This window comes from Aulonocara sp. 'chitande type north' Nkhata Bay, linkage group LG23, assembly GCF_057382095.1.
Source record: "Aulonocara sp. 'chitande type north' Nkhata Bay isolate Kocher_YH1m ecotype deep benthic linkage group LG23, A_spYH_male_GT1.1, whole genome shotgun sequence".
Taxonomy (NCBI): domain Eukaryota; kingdom Metazoa; phylum Chordata; class Actinopteri; order Cichliformes; family Cichlidae; genus Aulonocara; species Aulonocara sp. 'chitande type north' Nkhata Bay.
In genome coordinates, this window is record NC_141365.1 from 10006190 (window position 1) to 10024239 (window position 18050).

The window sequence follows — 18050 nt, forward strand, 5'->3', positions numbered from 1 at the left end:
TTGCTTTCTGACTGTCCGTATTTGAAAGCACGTGGCAGCGCGATTTTAGCTCAAAGCAACTGTTGCAATAAACCACAATACCGTCCTCATTAAGTTGATTAAGTTTACTCTGTGAGTTAATTATTCATTCATAACGCACCTTATCTGTCATCGTGTTCACGTCAAATAGGCATAGAACATACATTTTGGCCAGTAGGATAAATGGGGTTCTTTTCCTTCCTGCAAAATGTGAAAATAGTATATTCAGTTGAAATTAATGCAAAATTTTCATTTTTCTTCACCTTATTAAACAAAGATTTCAGTTCTTCCCTCTGTCATATTTAGTATTTGAGCATCAGACTAACAGATCTGGCTAAAAATCACATGAAAATTAAAGAAAGCCAATGTTTAGTTTTTAAACTATAATTTCCATAATTAGACTTTGCATTTCCAGTTGCACTGCTTCACAAAAGCAAAATAGGGCTGCAACATTCAAATAACCCCCAACACACACAAACTAAACCTTTGGTTAGATTTATATCAGATCTAGTGAACCTGCACAACCAAGCTCAGGCCATAAATGGCACTGCCAGCTCTTTGAAAATAGTGCCATGAAATCGGATATGTTTGCTAAGCAAGCAGGTAATTACTAATGCCAAAAAAATAGGGATTAAGTTAGCTTTCCGTTGATGAACATATATACTTTGGCTCACTCAGTGCATCATTTAAACAACGTTGGTGTGTAGAATGTATTTATAACTAAACCAGGATGTGTTCATAGTGGTGAAGGACATCTGTAAATATGTATTTGATGCAGTTGCGTGTTTACTTATAGAGTATATGCTTGAACCACAAAATCACCGCATGTCAAAATGACAGGCAAATAAAACCTGCAAATACTCTGCTGCGGCACATTATTTTAACTGATAAGAAGAACTCAACATGCACAAGTGCTCCTGTTTTTCATCTGTGTACAGTGCAGCAACTATCACACAGTTTCGAACAAGCTCTATGTGTCTGAAAAAACATATTTGTCATGTAAATATTTTAACAACATAAAAAAGAAACGAATTTCATCCTGAATCTTCTGACATTTAAAAGCCTCTCCAATCAATTCTTAAAAAAAGAGTATCACAGACCTCGCTCTAAGGCTCAAATAGCTAACACATTGAAACCAAATCTCTAATTTAACTTGCTCGAAACATTAGCTCCTGTGAAAGATCTTTCAGTTACCACACAGCAATTTTTCCATTTTGTATACGTGTTAGGATTACGAAAAATAAAAAACCCAAATTGTCTCATTAGCATGTGAAACACGACAACTTGTTGTCAAATCCACCATATTCTTTGTATGTTTAATTGAAAATTACATCTCATTCATTCACCTTGTGGTCGAGGAAATGACTAGACTGTATCGCAGCTTGGGTATTGAAGATAATGAATTAAAGATTCTTCTGAGAGTCACAGTGCCAATAATGCAGCAAAGAATTAAGATTAATGAGTTAAGTCCATGCAATGAAACACACAAACAACAAGCTTTTTAATATATTTGCAAAAAAAAAAGCAAAAACTTGTTGCCCAATATGTCATAAATATAGAAAATGGAACATGCTCTGAAAGAGTCTATGAACAAACCTTTGTTTTTCTTCTGTAGCCAGAACACAATTTCCACCCACAAAACCATGATTGTAATATTAGAATGTTTTGACTATTTCATGTCCAGGAGGCATCCCCTCTAAACTTCCAGAACAAGGTTTTTACTGTCTCTCTCCCCTAAACATTTCCTGTGATGAACACGGTAGAGCAGGAGAAAACACTGGGATGGAGAAGGAAGTAGGAACCTGACACTTGTTTTCATGCTGATTAATATTTTGGACTCCCGATCACCCTGGGCCAAGAACACAGTTTTGAGCCAAACCATAATTGCTTCCAACACTTCACTGAGAGTGACTAGTGAAATAAAGATATATGCAGGCACATTTAAATTTGTGGAAATACACAGATGAAAAGATTATGATGGGAGAAGGGTTTTGGTCAGGATACTGAGGCTTGTAAGAACTTGTGCATGTGATTCAGTCAACAACCCCTTAGGAGCCATCAGCTCAGTACCAAGGAATCTGATACCAGAACAAAAGCTCTTTGTTTCTTGTTTATAAGAATAGTGTACAAAATGGGCAGGCAATGTGTACTAGTACAACTAGTACTTTAAATATTAGTAGTAATTCAAGTTCTAGTTCAAGAAAATTTAAATTGCAACATATATAAAACTGAAAAAATGGAAATAGCATGCAAAGCATGTATCTTTCATCACACGCACTTTTTCCATTTTGTTTTTCATCCCCATACATGAGCTGCACCAAGATATGTTGATCTCACAGAGATACCATATGTCGTGTAAGAACCAGAGCCCATCAAATGAAAGAGCAGATTGAGATGTACGTTTGGGTAACTGGTCCACCTCGTTTCTCTAGTTATTTTCTTACCAGCCCAGTAACTGCTGCCTGTGCTTTTACAGAAATGCTTTCAAATCCTAAAGTCTCTTTCACAGTTATGCTTGATGTACAACATCTGTGCTTCAGGCCAGGTGTGTCTTCACTACAACCAGCACTGGGAGATGCCAACTTTCTGTCATTTGCGTATTTCTAATCTCTTACTCTGTGACCTCTAATTACTGTGTTTTAGTGTTGAAAAAAATTCAGTTGATGAGTTGACATTAGGTGATGTGACATATATATATTGCTTATGCCTATAATTTACTGTCCTTTTTCTTCTTGGAACTATGAGATTATAAAAAAAATGTGAAACACTTTCATGAAGCTGCAGAACAACAAAATTTATTTCCTGCTAAGAGAAAACAGATGTACACTGAGTACAATGTATGTGTGTTTTTGAAAAGGCTTGTGCGTCTCCTGAAATGTTTCTAGTAACAAGATAGAGAGAAAGAAAGGGAGAGAGAGCAAGAGAGACAAAGAGGGAAAGAGAAAGAGAGAGATACTGCTCTTTCACAATAAAAGCCTTTGTTAGTGGCCCCTTGATTCATGCCTTAGGTCTTCAAGGGTCGTGCTAATTGGTATGTGAATGTGTATGTGTGCATGCGAAAGATAGAAAAAGTTCTCATGGTTTCTGTTGAACATCAAAAATTAAACAGCAGTAACAGATTGTTTCAGTTTTTGAAACAAGAAGGAATGCTGGAAAACTTTTTTTCCCAGTTCTGAGTTGTCAAAGCTTGTCAAAAAGACAAAGAGTGAATCTTAATAAGTGACTTGCATAGAGTCACAACCCTAAATCCCCAAATCTTCTGGGAAAAGAGAATAATTAAAATCACATCAAATTATTTTTTAGGGGTTCTAATAGTAATTCTTCCATAGCCATAAATGCAGTGTTGAATCTGCTGCCACATATTGGTTGTTGGATGATAGCACCCTATATCTTGTGATTAACGCAAAGCTGAATATGGTTATACAACAGGAAATATTTGTATGACAGAGGACATATTTGGTTCCATGAAATGTTTCATCGGCCTTGTAATGAGATACACTGTCCTGGAAGTACAGAAAGCTGAAAAAAGACAAATCCATACCCAGATGGAGGTGCTGTAATTTGCTCAGACGTGTTTTATAATGAGCAGAACAAAAAGGACTGCACAAAGTAAAATCTTTTAAACAAAAGAGAAACCAAAAGCTGAAAAACTTCTGTATAAAAGAGCACCAGTGGGTAAGTACTTGTTGGTGCTATTTTCTTTTTATGTTCATGTATTAGGCAACCTGTTTTCTAAGTATGCTACACAATTACTTTTATTTTAATAACTGTAATGGGTGGGGATTTAATTGACAATATAAAATTAGTTTTCTCAGAGAGACAAACTGACTTCAATGTCAGTACAAGGCTGATGAAACAATTTATTTCCTGGGAATTCCTGTTCGCATCAGGATACCAAACAAACACACACCGCACTGGCAGTTACCATTGACCGACATCAGCATAGTTAGTAACTGCTCCCAGACTGTCCCAGGAATCAAAATTGTATTTCTAAGAAATGAGCAATTCCTTTATTGATGCTTGGAAATGTCAGAGGGAAAAGGGGTTCAAGAGAACACTACCTACTATGGAATTGGACATGGGGCCTTTTGAGTGTAAGGTGAATATCTTATCCACCACAGCATGGAGCCACTAAGTACTTAAAGGTGATCATTTGCTTTTCAACTGCAGAAAGACCTGAGCACTAAAAATACTTGTGTTTTTGTTAACCATACTGCATGCTCAAAGTTACAGTCACACTGACACAGATGGTTAGAGAGACAGAAACCGTGTGCTAGTGTCCACCAACCTTAAAAACAAAACAAAACAGAAGAAGTTTACACATCTGTGTATTTTCTGTTTCTAGTGTTAAACATGTGAGATGTGATGATAGGAGTGAGGTAGTTTATGCTTTTCTTCAAAGGTCATTGATAAAATATAACTGGTATCGATTAGCTAGTTAATGACACTCCTCTCATTCTGAAGCCTACAGAGAAAACAGTTCAAGTCTGCTGGGTTTGACAAAGAGATCGTTTGAAAGAAGATACATTTTGTTTCAATTTGCTGATAAAATTTTGTCTGTAGAGTGAAAAATGCGTGCTTAGCAGCAGGCTAAAGAAGAGATTTTCAAACCCTTTTCTTAATATTCAGAGTGAATTAATCACCAAGCCACAGGGAGGCATAAGCCAGTGTACGCCTAGTGCCAGTTTCAAGATAAATGGAAATTGTTGCATCATGAAGGGCATACGGCATAAAGTCATTTACAAATTAAACATGCAGATCATCAGTAAGATTGCCACAATGGATTGGGGTCGTTGTGATGACTACTAAAGGGAGCAATTGAAATAAGCAAGAGAAGACCTGGTGCAAATTAACAACTGGTCCAACAAGTACAAAAACTCAACTACCACATTGTGTGTAGTCAGAGAAACCTGCAGCTGGTTTACTGAAGAAGTGTGTTAAAGCCAAGTCAGTATATTCAAATTCAAATTCAAATTCAAATTTTATTTGTCACGTACACAGTCATACACAGTACGATATGTAGTGAAATGCTTGGACAACTGCTCGTGACCTAAAGAAAACAAAAAAGGAAAAGGCTATGAATAAGATAGGAAATAAATATGAAAAATTAAAAAGGGTAAATTTAACTAGGAAGGAATAGAATATAAATTAAGGTTAAAAATGAAATAACTGTACAACACAAATTATATATAGATTGAATATCCATGTAATTGGCATCATTACATATTTTATCCTGCTTATCTTGCTGGCATGCTGCTCTTTACATTCAAGAATATAAACCGTAAGTCAGTTTGGCATTTATATATGTATGCATATATCTTTTAAACATCATTTTCTACATCTTTATGCTTCAAAAACTGTGCAGAGCTTTTGCACTTTAGCTTAGGATGATGTGCAGCATTTCTAACACTGTACAAAACAAAGGTTTCATCACACTGTTTATAATACTGAGCTTTGGCCAGTCTTATCAGCCTACGGTGGGGGTCTGAAGAAGATGATTTTCATCTGAGGGAACTGCTGGTGAAGATTGTAAGTCCTGTTTGATCCCTGGGATATGCATTGGTCCTCCTGATGTTTCTGATATGTCTTCTGCCTTAGTGGATCAACAGGACATCTGGCGCAGGAAGTGTGTAATGAAAGAAGGAAAGAGGTTTCTCCCAGGTTGAGCCCAGCAGCCTCCCTTATTCCCATACTGTTCCCCGTGGGTGAATATAACTATTTATGGTAATGCAAGTTTCAGGTCCTATTTGCTGGATAAATGAAACCTTCTACTCATGCATTTTTAAAGGTCATGTTTTATTAAATTTTTCTGTTTCCACATTACTAGGCTGTAGAGTGTTTTGTGAGCACCTGTAAAAATGTTTTAAATTTCAAAATGATTTGATTCATGATGTAGTCTAATGCTAAAACCTGGCAAGGCAAGGCATACTATCCAGATAATTCTGATATTTACTGTCACTCTGGGCCTCTGTGGAATATTTGGTTGATGCTATTTCATTGTATAAAATGACCATAATAAAACTAAATATGCATTGAAACATGATGACTTAATAAAAACAGCACAGGTGCACAGGTGGGTAAAATTGCTAACCAAAAGGTACGAACACATTTTATGCCTTTGGTAACTGCTAAATTAGTTAATCACTAACAGTAGAAGGAGCCAGTGGTTGAGTCAAATGGGTGTGTGTTTGATACAGCAACTCCTTCCCGTATCACTACTGTGCACACTAGCTCCAAAAGAGCAAGATGGCATCACTTAAGTGGGAAACCTTAGTTTTAATTGTGTACAGCGGGTCCTCCATCTTTTTTGGAGTCATTGACCCAGACATGACGGCAGGACAAGAAAATCATGGTTTCAGCCTAAGCTGATAATGGTCAACTGTAACGCTGAGCTGTCATAAAATAAATGTTTGATGTCTGGATCTTATGCAAAGTCTATGGTGATAATACCTTTAGCTTGACAGAATTCTCCTAAACACTGAAAACAAATGCTCTGTTTACTTAATTCATATGTTTTAGGTGATGAAAAGCAACCTAGTGTTAGTGTTACAAATGTGTGGGACATGCTGACCAGACATTACAATAATGCTGTCCTTGCAAGCTATCACCAGAAACGCTAGCCAGCAAAACATATTATTCTTATTTTATTAATATACGACAGCAGTTGCCAGTACAAATATGTTGCCATGCCACCGGCCATGCTATCTGCAGCCCTCGTGGATAAGAGCTGATGGGTTAGTGGAGCAGCTTCAGCTGGCTTTAGCCCCCAGGCTAGCTGTACTGTAGCACTAACTACGGATGTTCACTTCAATCCACACGAAATTCAATTTATTTAGCACCAAATCGCAACAACAGTTCCCTCAAGGCCTCAATGTTGTAAGGTAAAGACCCATAATTTGCTAGTTGTTTGAACAAGAGAAAAACGTTAAAAGCTCACTAGTCTAAAAGAGAGTTTTATGTCTTTTAGACTAGTGAACTTTCAACGTTTTTCTCGAAAAGATTGTGAACTGAGCTCGCTTTAAATGGATGACTGTAATCAATGGCCAAACAAATATTTCCCATGTGTTTTAGAAGCTATATAAAACATTAAATATGTTTCTCAGGAATCATAAAATGCTTTAAACGTAATTGGAACCTGCATCATTTTGCGTCATGTATAAAGCTGCAAACACGCACAGTATCAGAAGAGCTTGCAGAGCTTAACCAACCTTTGCAGTGTTTCTTGGTTCCCATACAAATGTCCACAGCCCAGTACAGAATGCGGGTAATATAACGAAAAACCCTTTTAGGTTTGTACAGAAAGTCAAAATTAATGTAGAGAGGATGAAGAAGTCTCTGTGTTTCACTTTAAAAGTTGTAGTGTCAGGTCTGAACCCAGTACAAGAACAAGAATATTGATAGATTACCCTCACATAAGTTTTGTGAGATCAAAGTGGGTGATGAAGTGACAGATTTATTAGTCTTTATCAAGAAGTATTTATTTAATCAGTTATTCATTATGAACAGGAGCATTGTAATTTATTTTAGCATGTCCCCTGGCCGCTCTTCCCTGAGCCTGGTTCTGCTGGAGGTTTCTACCTGTTAAAAGGGAGTTTTTCTCTCCCACAGTCACCAAGTGCTTGCTCATATGTGCTCATTGTTGGGGCTATCTCTGTATTATTGTAAGATCTTTACCTTACATGTCTTCTGCTTTCACTATTTTATTGTTCAGTACTTTGGTCAACAACTGTTGTTTTTAAAAGTGCTATATAAATAAATCAACTTGAAGCTTGAAACTTATAATATGAAGAATACTGAGGACATTTGGTCCTATAAAAATAACATTGAAATAAAAGTTGCACACAGAGATTTTGTGTAGTTCCTTGTCTTGCAGCAGTCTTCACTGAAGCCCCTGACCTGCAAGCAGTTTTATTTATGAACTGTCAGAGGTGGGGAAAGTGGCTATGAAAATGTAATCTTCTCCTAAGTGGTTACTGGTTAGAATGAAAGCAGTGTCAGGCTGAACGTGGATCGTGGGTGTAATAGACGACTTTATAAAGGATTTGTTTCTGCAGTCACCGGGTGTAACGAGTTGACATTTCTTTTTGACAAGCAACGTGAAGCAACCGATACCCTCAACTCCCTATTTAAAATTTACTGGTCTAGAAATGAGAAAGCAAGCTGCCCCTTGAAAGCCATAACTCTAATGTGTGACATCCCACCTTACTACATCCATGTTTAGTACAGTGTATAAACAGAGTTGTGAAGTTAATACTTTAAAAACTGCTATGTCAACGCTCCTTTGGAGGCAGAAGCAAAACAAAAGAAAAGCAGCATTTCCCTGGTGTACAGGATTAAGTATTGAAATAGATGTTTTTTTCCCTGATTCCTACAGACTGGCACACTGGCAAACAACAGGGCATTTGGGCTGACCAGAAGGTCAGTTTGCGGGCACTTGGGTTGTCGAAGTGGTCATATGATTTGACTTTAGGGCAGAAATAAACAGGGAAGTGTTTTGTTATAGAACAGGCACATCCTGGCTAACATAAGGCATTCAGAGAAAAACACTGACACACATACACAAACACAGAAGAAAAACAAACGCACTGGAAATTAAACATTTTGTGCACACAATGTTTGAAAAAAACAAAGAAATTGACATCGGGAGACTAAGTAGGATGATAGGAGTGTGCTTGGGAGTAAAAAACAAGAGACAATACTGACCACGACTTTGAATGATTTTACCTCAAGATGTGATGGACTCTTGGCCACCATCTGAACCAGAAACCATTCTTGGAAACTTGTTTTTAGAAGCATTTCAGGATCTTTTCTGTAAAAACCTGGAACAAATAAGCGACTATTAAACTTTCAGTGTTTATCAGCGTCAACCTCTGTAGTTTTGTAAAACAATGACAGCAGTCAAAACTAACAATTACAAGAAAGTAACAAAACAAAGATAGGGAAGGATAATAGGGAGCGCTTTTTTAGGATGTTGCTATTCCTTTGCACAGAATGTCCAACAAATTAAATACTGTTAAAACTCTAGTTTTATTTTTCTTGCGATTACCTTTGTAGACAGCTCATGTTTCCCAGGACTGTTGCTTTTTAAAAGAGCACAGAATGAAAAATGAGCAGTTATCACTTCTAGTACCCCACGGTGGGAATTGTCAACTTTGCCCTTCCTTCAATTTTATATGTATCACATGAACTTGTTGCAATCGTTTCCAAATATAATGCTGTGTTTGTTATAGGCCATAAACCTATCAACATGATACTAACAGACTGCAGTGAATGTCTGTGAGTCACAATAGAGGAAGTAGCAGGTTGAACACAGCTATATTTTAATATTGTGCGGGGAGGTGCAGCTGACGCTTATGTATCACTTTGTAGACATTAAAAAAATGTTTCCCAGTGAGCGAGAGTGGGCTATTTGTTTCCAGACTTTAGACATATTTATGATCTAGATGCAATTTGCTATTCCAACTTTGAGAAAAAAGACAGCTTTATGTACTCCACCAAGGTTAGTATGATACTTTACTCAAGTTTCCTTGAATTACATTGAAGAAAATCTGTTAGTTTTTTCCCCCAGCCTTTTCCTTTTGTTTAAAATCTTTTCAGATGATAGGTGAAAAAAAGGCCTGTGAGATACAGCTTTAGCAGAAATTCCTACAGTATTCCTTACAGGCCTCATTGACTTATACCAATAATAACACAGCCAAAGAATGCAGACTCGACAACCTGGGTTTTGAAATGCAGGATCTGTCCGTCTGTGCATCCAGCACAATAGTTATTGATACACAGCCAGGACCAGAGTTTAGGTTTGCAGAACTTGATTATATCTGGAAGTCCAAGAACAACAGAACACAGACAAAAATAAATGATAAACTCGGGGTTTATTCATGGACAATTGACCAGCACAAGTGTTGTTTCTTAGTGCATGACTGGTTCATACACATCTGCCTCAAATACAAAGGACAATAAATAAAATTGATAATTCCCCCTCCTCTGTTTGTTTTAATCCTCTCTTCTTTTTCCTCTCTCTGATGTTTAATCAGTAGCATACGTTGCAAGTTTGAGCATATAACTAACACAAACTTCTGCATCAAAAATACAATGCTGAAACAGATAAAGATAAACTCGCAGTGTATAAACACTCCACTGGGGTCCTTTAGCAGTAGGGTGTGGTTTTTTGCTTATCTGCAGGTGGAGTTGTGGGACAATATCGTTTAGGGAACAGTGCCAGCTAGAGCTGATTGGCACAGCTGCTGTGTATTTACTTACCAGCTTCCTCCTTTTTTATGTAGTAGTGAGCTGGAACCTAATCACAAACAAGCAGCACTGTCACACACAACCACGGCAGATTATGGTGTTTATTTCCCAGTCAAGTCTGTATCTGAGTTGTGTGGAGGGAAATTGTCTAGAGACAGATATCTACATGTAAATATGTTAAAGCAGTAGAAAAGCCTATTGGTATTTGCTGTTACTGTTTCTAACCCAGGTTAAATTGACCAAACACATTTGGGCAGGCTTTGATTTCCTCAGGATAAACAGCTTTTGTCGAGAACAAATGATGGATTCCATCTGGTGAATCTATTGACTGTCTTCTGATGTCGATTTTGTGTTTTTTGTTTATGCTTTTTAAATCTATTTGCATTTGTAAACAACAAAGAAGGATGGAAACATGAATTTTGGCTGACATCTGCACCGCAACACCAGCTTTGAAATACAGGCTTTTGTCTTCAAAGAAAGACCCTTAGTAGACGCTTAAAGCTGGCATTTGAAACCATTAAGTCACCAGGAATGTTTACTGAGTTTGGCAAGCAAGTGGGGTCATTTTCTCATCTATGCCAGCTATGCCCAGCTTTTATATAGTTTGTTCTAACCTGTACATACACAGAGCTACAGCTGACTCACTGGATGTGCTGAACCAAGAAGCTGTAATACAATTCATTTCACATTAACATTTTGAAACAAAAAAAAGAAAGTTGTCGTCTTGCTCACCAACATAATATTATAAAAGATCACACTCTTTTCTTCATTAGAGATTATGATCGTTAATTTATTGGATTATGTCTCATGATCTCAAGCATGTGTTCAGAATGATCCTTTGAAGTAATTGAAGTTTTTACATGGATAGATAGATCGATCGATCGATCGATCGATCGATCGATCTATCTATCTATCTATCTATCTATCTATCTATCTATCTATCTATCTATCTATCTATCTATCTATCTATCTATCTATCTATCTATCTATCTATCTATCTATCTATCTATCTATCTATGACAACATCTTATTTTCATATGATATATGTTAAAATCCCACGCTCTTGTAATATCCAAGTTTTATCAACATAGTAATTATCCACAGAGGTTTCCATTTTGGCTCTCTATCTGTGACTAACAACTGCAAGTTATTGCAACAAAGGTTCACTGTCGATTTTCATAAAAGTGTGTTCTTGCTGGCTCTGGGATGTGGTTTTTCAGATTTTCTTGATTATCAGTTTAATAATACTTGCACAGATGAAGCTTAAATGAGGCTCTAGAGATCAGAATCACTATTTAGAATATATAATACTTTACTAAGGGACTTGTTTGAAAATATAGAGAAAGTGTTACTGCAGTTAAAGTTTTTAGGAGAGAAGAAAATAGGAAAAATTCTGACATAAAATTATTTATGGTACTTATTTAAGAATACTTTGATTCGTATTACAGGGTAGTTTAAGGATGTAAAATTAACTGGTGGCCTTTTCGCTGGATTTCATTGTTGTAGGAAATTTTAAAATGTATAGTGAGAGTTTTTTTGCTAAGAATGAATTATCTATAGTTTTTTGTTTCTGTATTCTTATTTACCAGTGTATTCCCAGTACATATTGTCTTAAGGTAGATCTATGAAAAGTTGTGAGTATATTCATAAACTAATTTTTCTTTCATTCATCATTCTAAATCCCTCAAATCTCATTTCAAGGTCTGAGAAATGAAACATGATAGATCACAATGAAATGATTTGTAGAAAGCATGAATACATTAATTCCATTTTATATATTAACCCCCTGCTGACCCTTGACTGAAGCAAAAGAAGTCCGAATAATTTCATGGAGATTTCCACTGTAGCTGAACAATTATGATTGCTTTGGATGACTGCAGCGCCTTGGTGTCTGTTTTGTTAATAAATACGGTTCTGTTTCTAAATTACACATGGTATGAGCAATAAAACACTGACTGCAAAAACAATGTAACAATTCTCAAAGCAATTTATTCAGCAGCTGAAACAGAGAATGTGCAACCTGCTGCATTTTCTTCCAGCCAAAGTTGTGTGACTGCCCCGACAACAGTGAAAGTAAACGAGGGAAAATCTAATTAACTAAAAAATAAAGCCGAAGATAGCCTTCTTCCTAATTTTAGAGTTTTATTTTATTTTGCATGTGTTGTGAAATGATGCTTTGTCTGTCTTTTTATACTTTTACTGTTTGCGTGTATTTTATAAATTGTAGTGTGTCAGGCTCTCAGGCCTTTGTGTAACTCAAAAGTTTGACAGAAACTCTCATGGGAGCACTAGTATCCTGACAGGATGTGAGAGATATGAGTTAATATGGACATTTCTTGTTTAACTAGCAACACAAGCTGTTTTTGTTTCATAATTAACTTGATATTCTGAGGGACAGGATTCGAGTTATGAAAGTTAATGTAATCCTCCTGTCAGGAATTGAGAGACATGTTTTCGTTAAGTGTTCTTTGCTTTTTGTAAAACAAAACAAAAACAAAAAAAGCCTCATAAAGCTACTCAGAAAATAATTCCAAGTGTTGTCTGTGCCAAATCAATGAAACTGCAGCCGGTGCTCTGCAAAAAACAGGGAACCGGGCACATGAGAAATATGCACGCTGTTAGTTAGCCTCACGGTTGTGTTGGGAGACAGATGCACTTTGATGACTTCCATGAGTTTATTTCTATCAGTCTGGTATATGTTTAACCCAATTTAAGCCTGAGGCTTCTAGAGAGTACCCACATAGCCCACTGTCACCGATCACATGAATCTAAGGGTGTCATCCCCAGGCCAAGGCCACAAGTCAGTAAGCACATGACTACTACATTAGCTTGGTCGCAAGCATGTGAATATTTCCACAAAGACAAGCAGACCCATCAGAGAAAAGACACGGACTGAAGATACTATGGCACACAAAAACAGTTTTATGCACAAACAAGAGCTGGAAAACAAGCCACAATTGCTTTGAGTAAACATTGTTGTATCCAGGTCATATCTCCCCAGAGGAAACAAGAGGCACAGTGTTCCAATTCAAACACTACAAAATTGAGGGGGTTTAGTTAAAAAATATATATACAAAAACAGTCTTCCCTTTGAGATACAGGGGCTGGGTATGATGCAGATGTCATGGGCCTTCTTGCGTTCTGAAAGTCTGAAAGACCCTTTGGGCACTGTCACTGTCAGGCAAAGCAAAGAGTTGTCCAGTACAACTTTAGGTTTAAATGCATTGATCTCCTGAACTATCCAACTAGGGTTACATCAGCAAGCTTATCACCAATCAACCTGTGCATGTCTTTGAAGAGCACTCATTGAAAACCCCATGCATGAACAGCAGGAAAATGTAAACACCACACAGACAGACCCTCCTCTGACCGCAGACCACCCCATGCTTTTGAATTTGACCTAAATTATCACGGGACTAACTGTTTATAAAAAGCGTATCTGTAGTTTGTCATAAAACACAAAATATGAAACAACAATTTAATCTGAAAAACCTAGAAAACACAAATAAGTAACTGTTTAAATTGGCAAAATAAAGGTCTGCACGAGAACAGATTTTGTTTATATTTTTAACTTTGACCTCAAGAGATTACAACAGACAAATGATCATTATGACCAAAAAATATAAATATATTTATTTAAATTGACTGTCTTGTACAAAGAAGTCTAGGAGCAAGATGTGGCCAAATAAAAGTTGTCTTGGTGAGAGTAGATATAAAAGAAAATCATAAAAATGCATTTTGGACTTCCGTACTGTCTCAGCCTGGAGCTGTCTCATATGATTCCTGAAAGCAAACCCTCCACACAGTCATGAGTTTGCATGATTTCTTGGCTTACAGCAAGTTCTCAACAACAGGGCTTAAGTCATTACAGCTATAAATTCGAGAGATCACTGCAGCATATAGCCTACTGCATGTGTGTGGGTCTTTGGGTGGTTAGGCTAAAGGTGCAGTTTGTGTATTTAACATAGTTGCTGTTTGTTTTCCCCTCCTATTGTGCATATTAAATCAATTGCGATATCTCTTACGGTGATGGTGCTTTAATCTGGAAGTGATGCTCTGCTGTTAAACAAAAAGCCTGGGAAGCACACGCAGGGCAGGCCCCTCAGTGAAAAAGCTTGAAATGAGACACCAGCCTTGAGGATGTACAGCGGCCAAGAGACAAAAATGCCTCGCAGCAGATCTGTCGAAACCCTGAACTGCTCCTGGACCTGTTTTCCCCGAGGAGCACAGGATGGAGACCGCACAGACGGCAACAAGGCGTCGAGTTTCACGAAGGAGACTGATGTTACATATCAAACAAACCAAAGAGATTGCTAATCTAATTGTCTCACACTCACTCGTGCAGCCAAATATATCAAAATCAGATTCTCTCTCACTCTCGCAAAGTAAAACATTATACAATTAAATTTCCCTCAATCTCTTTCATGACTTATGATCTGGTAAGGTCTCGCTGAGTCTTTCCATATTGTTAAAAGAATCTTTATTTGTCATTGTAAATCCAATCAAGTGTCAGTTTGGTTCTCCAAGCATTTGGTTGATGAACAGTGTTATTGGGTTGTGCTTTGTTTATGACGTATGTGCTATTCACCATTCCATTAGCAACTCAGAGAAATGAATTGTGGAAAGGTAGGGTGCACCAGAATCCTTGGAGTCATCTGATTTGCTGCATATTGTTGCACACTAACTTTCTGTGTTTGTTTTATTTTTATTTTCTGCCCTTAAGGTGGGTAAAAGTGTACCGGCTGTGACACTTTAGACAGCGACGAGACTGTTTCACTGGACTGTTTTGAGTAGCTCTAAAGAATGAAGTATATAGTGGGAAGTTTGTCAGCAGCACGCAAAATCGCCTAATAAATAAGCAAACACTGACACAGTCTGTGTCTTTGTTTTGTCTCGCCTCTTGGCGAGAGAGTTATCTTTTCACATAAGCACATTTGTTAGTTGGATTTGCTTAACATTAACTGCAAGTGTGTGTGTGTGTGTGTGTGTACAATCTGTTAGGACATAAAACTCACACAGTCACATTGTGAGGACTTGCCTACTTTTAGAAAACACTTCATTTTGTGGTAAAATCTTGGTTTATAACAACATTAAGGCTTGTTAAACATGGTAAAAATGTTTGTTAGACATGGTAAAAATGACCTGCTAAAGCTCTAACTGAGCATGAGAATTGGGAAGAAGGGTGATTTACACGACTATGTGGCTTAGTTGTTGGTGCCAAACAGGCTGGTCTGAATATTTCAGAAATATCTACTGAGATTTTCCCAATCAACTCATATTTAGCACCATTGCTGCTCATAACAATAGCAGCAGTTCTCTGAAAATACCATGTCAGATGTCAGAGGTCACAGAGAAATAGCCAGACTGCTTCAAGCTAGTGAGAAGGCAACAGTGGCTCTATTGGTTACAGCCAATGCACGCAAAAGAGCATCTCTGAATGCAGAACACGTCAAACTTTGAAGCATATGGGCTACAGCTGCAAAAGATTACACCAGGTGCCAATGTTAGCTAGGGTGAATTCTGACCGAGTTAACTAAGGTAGGAACTCACACTAGCTCACCAAAATGGGACAATAGAAAATTTTAAAAGGGTTGCCTGGCCTGATGAGTTACGATTTCTGCTGCAGCATTTGGATGGTAGGTTAGAATTTGAAAGTGAAAGCATGAAATCCATCCTACTTTGTATCTGTGGTTCAGGCTGGTTGCGATGGTGTTAGAGCATGTGGGATATTTTCCTGGCACACTTTGGGCTCCTTCTTTTACATCATTTAAACAGCACAGTCTACCTGAGGATTGTTGCTGACCATGTCTGTCACTTTATGACCACAGTGTATCCATGTTTTGATGGCTGCTTCCAACAGGATAACATGCCATGTCATAAAAGTAAAATCATGTCAAACTGGTTTCTTGAGCATGACATTGAGTTCAATCCATGTGTGATGATGTCATGCCAATATGGACCAAAATCTCTGAGGAATGCATGCACACCTTTGACATTGCAAGACAAAATCTGTCTTTTTTTCTAGAAGATGTTTTTCAAAACCTTAATTTTTAGTGACCTGAGGCAAATTTTACAAGTTGACAAAAAGATGAAACCTATTGAAAAAGTTACATTTACCAAAATACCTGTTGACTCTTGGACAGGGTCTTATATGCTCTCCTTTCTAATGTGTAGCAGTGTCACGCTGCTCACTGATTGGTTCACCCAATGACAGCTTTGCACGAGAGCAAAACATGTCAGCAACTATAGGATTAGATATATTGTCAAAACACATCATTAACTTTCTTTTCAGTGAATTCTCAACACTGGCATGAGGTTTGCATTTATCATATTGTGAAATAGCTCAAAAATGTTTAGATAGTTTTACATTACACCACTGACCCCCTCCCACTTTCTTAACACACATGTACTCACTTTGGTAATCTTTTGACAAATCCTCTGTCCTTAACAAGGTGAAGTCCTTATTTTGTAACCTTGTATTTCTAGGGCTTGTTTTTATACTTCGAAGTTTTGTTGTTGTTGTTTTTTAAATATGCACTTTATGTTGCGAAATAGTGAAATTTAATAGTCATGTGATTATTGACTTGTGGCTTTGGCTTTGGCCTGGTGATGGCTCTCCTGTGGTTCCAAGAGAGATTGTATAAACGTCTTTAAAAAATGTTCTCAGTTGATTGATCGCCTCACCAAACATTTTCCCAATGAGCCCCTGAGTTTGTCTTTAATGCATCATTTTGCTTACTGTGTAAAATATTTTCTCATATATAGTAATACAGATGATAAAGCAGGATAAATGGTAAATGGCCTGTATTTGTATAGCGCTTTACTTAATCCCTAAGGACCCCAAAGCGCTTTACACTACATTCAGTCATTCACGCATTCACACACACAGTCACACACTGGTGATGGCAAGCTACATTGCTTTACGCTTTAGAGCTACGCTGTGTTTAAGAAGTCTTTACGCTGTGGGCATGAGGTTTCCTCAGTTTTTTACCCACTGTTTTACCCTTTCTGTTGTGGTTTTAGGTTAAGTGCAATTAACCGTAAACTTGTTAGGCACAAAACATCTCAAATAGTTGATCAATTTCCAAATATAAATATAAGGCAGATATAAGGTTGTTTCAAATGATCAAGATCGGTTATGTCAAGCAGTGTTACATATGCTCTCTGGTCCGTATGGTGTTGGTAAGTGGTAGATGCTATTTCACATCACCTGCTTTGAAATAATAGAAATAATCGTCCAGTAACCACTGTGTGAATTTTCCTCTCTGAAATTGTTCGAGTGCATTGTGAATTTACAATTTGGTGTAATCAGTTCAGTGTAACACAAGTCAAAACTAGATACTATGCACACGAAGCCATTCAGGAAATTAGAGCAAGGTACGGAAATCTCAAGTTCTTACTAGCATGCTAAAACTCCACTCACATTTGAACGTATCTTCCTTCATGTTGTTTTAGTACACATGAAACGGCCCAGCTAACTGGGTGATTGCCATCTTTTGAATTTACTGACCTTAATGAAAAAATGTTCTTTGTATAATGTCGTAGCTAAAGGCACAATCTCCTTTTGGGATTGAATTAGTCTTGTTTTCACTGTGCAGTTCTGCAATGGTGTATGGGAAAACATAAGCACTGTTGCACAATGGAAGGCCAGCAGATTTCCTTTTAACTGAAACAGGTTTTTGAATTCAGGAATGCAAACAAGGACCAAAATTTGATCAGATATATTTCATGAAATAAAATGTATTCATACATGCAGCAGTTCCTTCTGTTATTTTATTGCACAA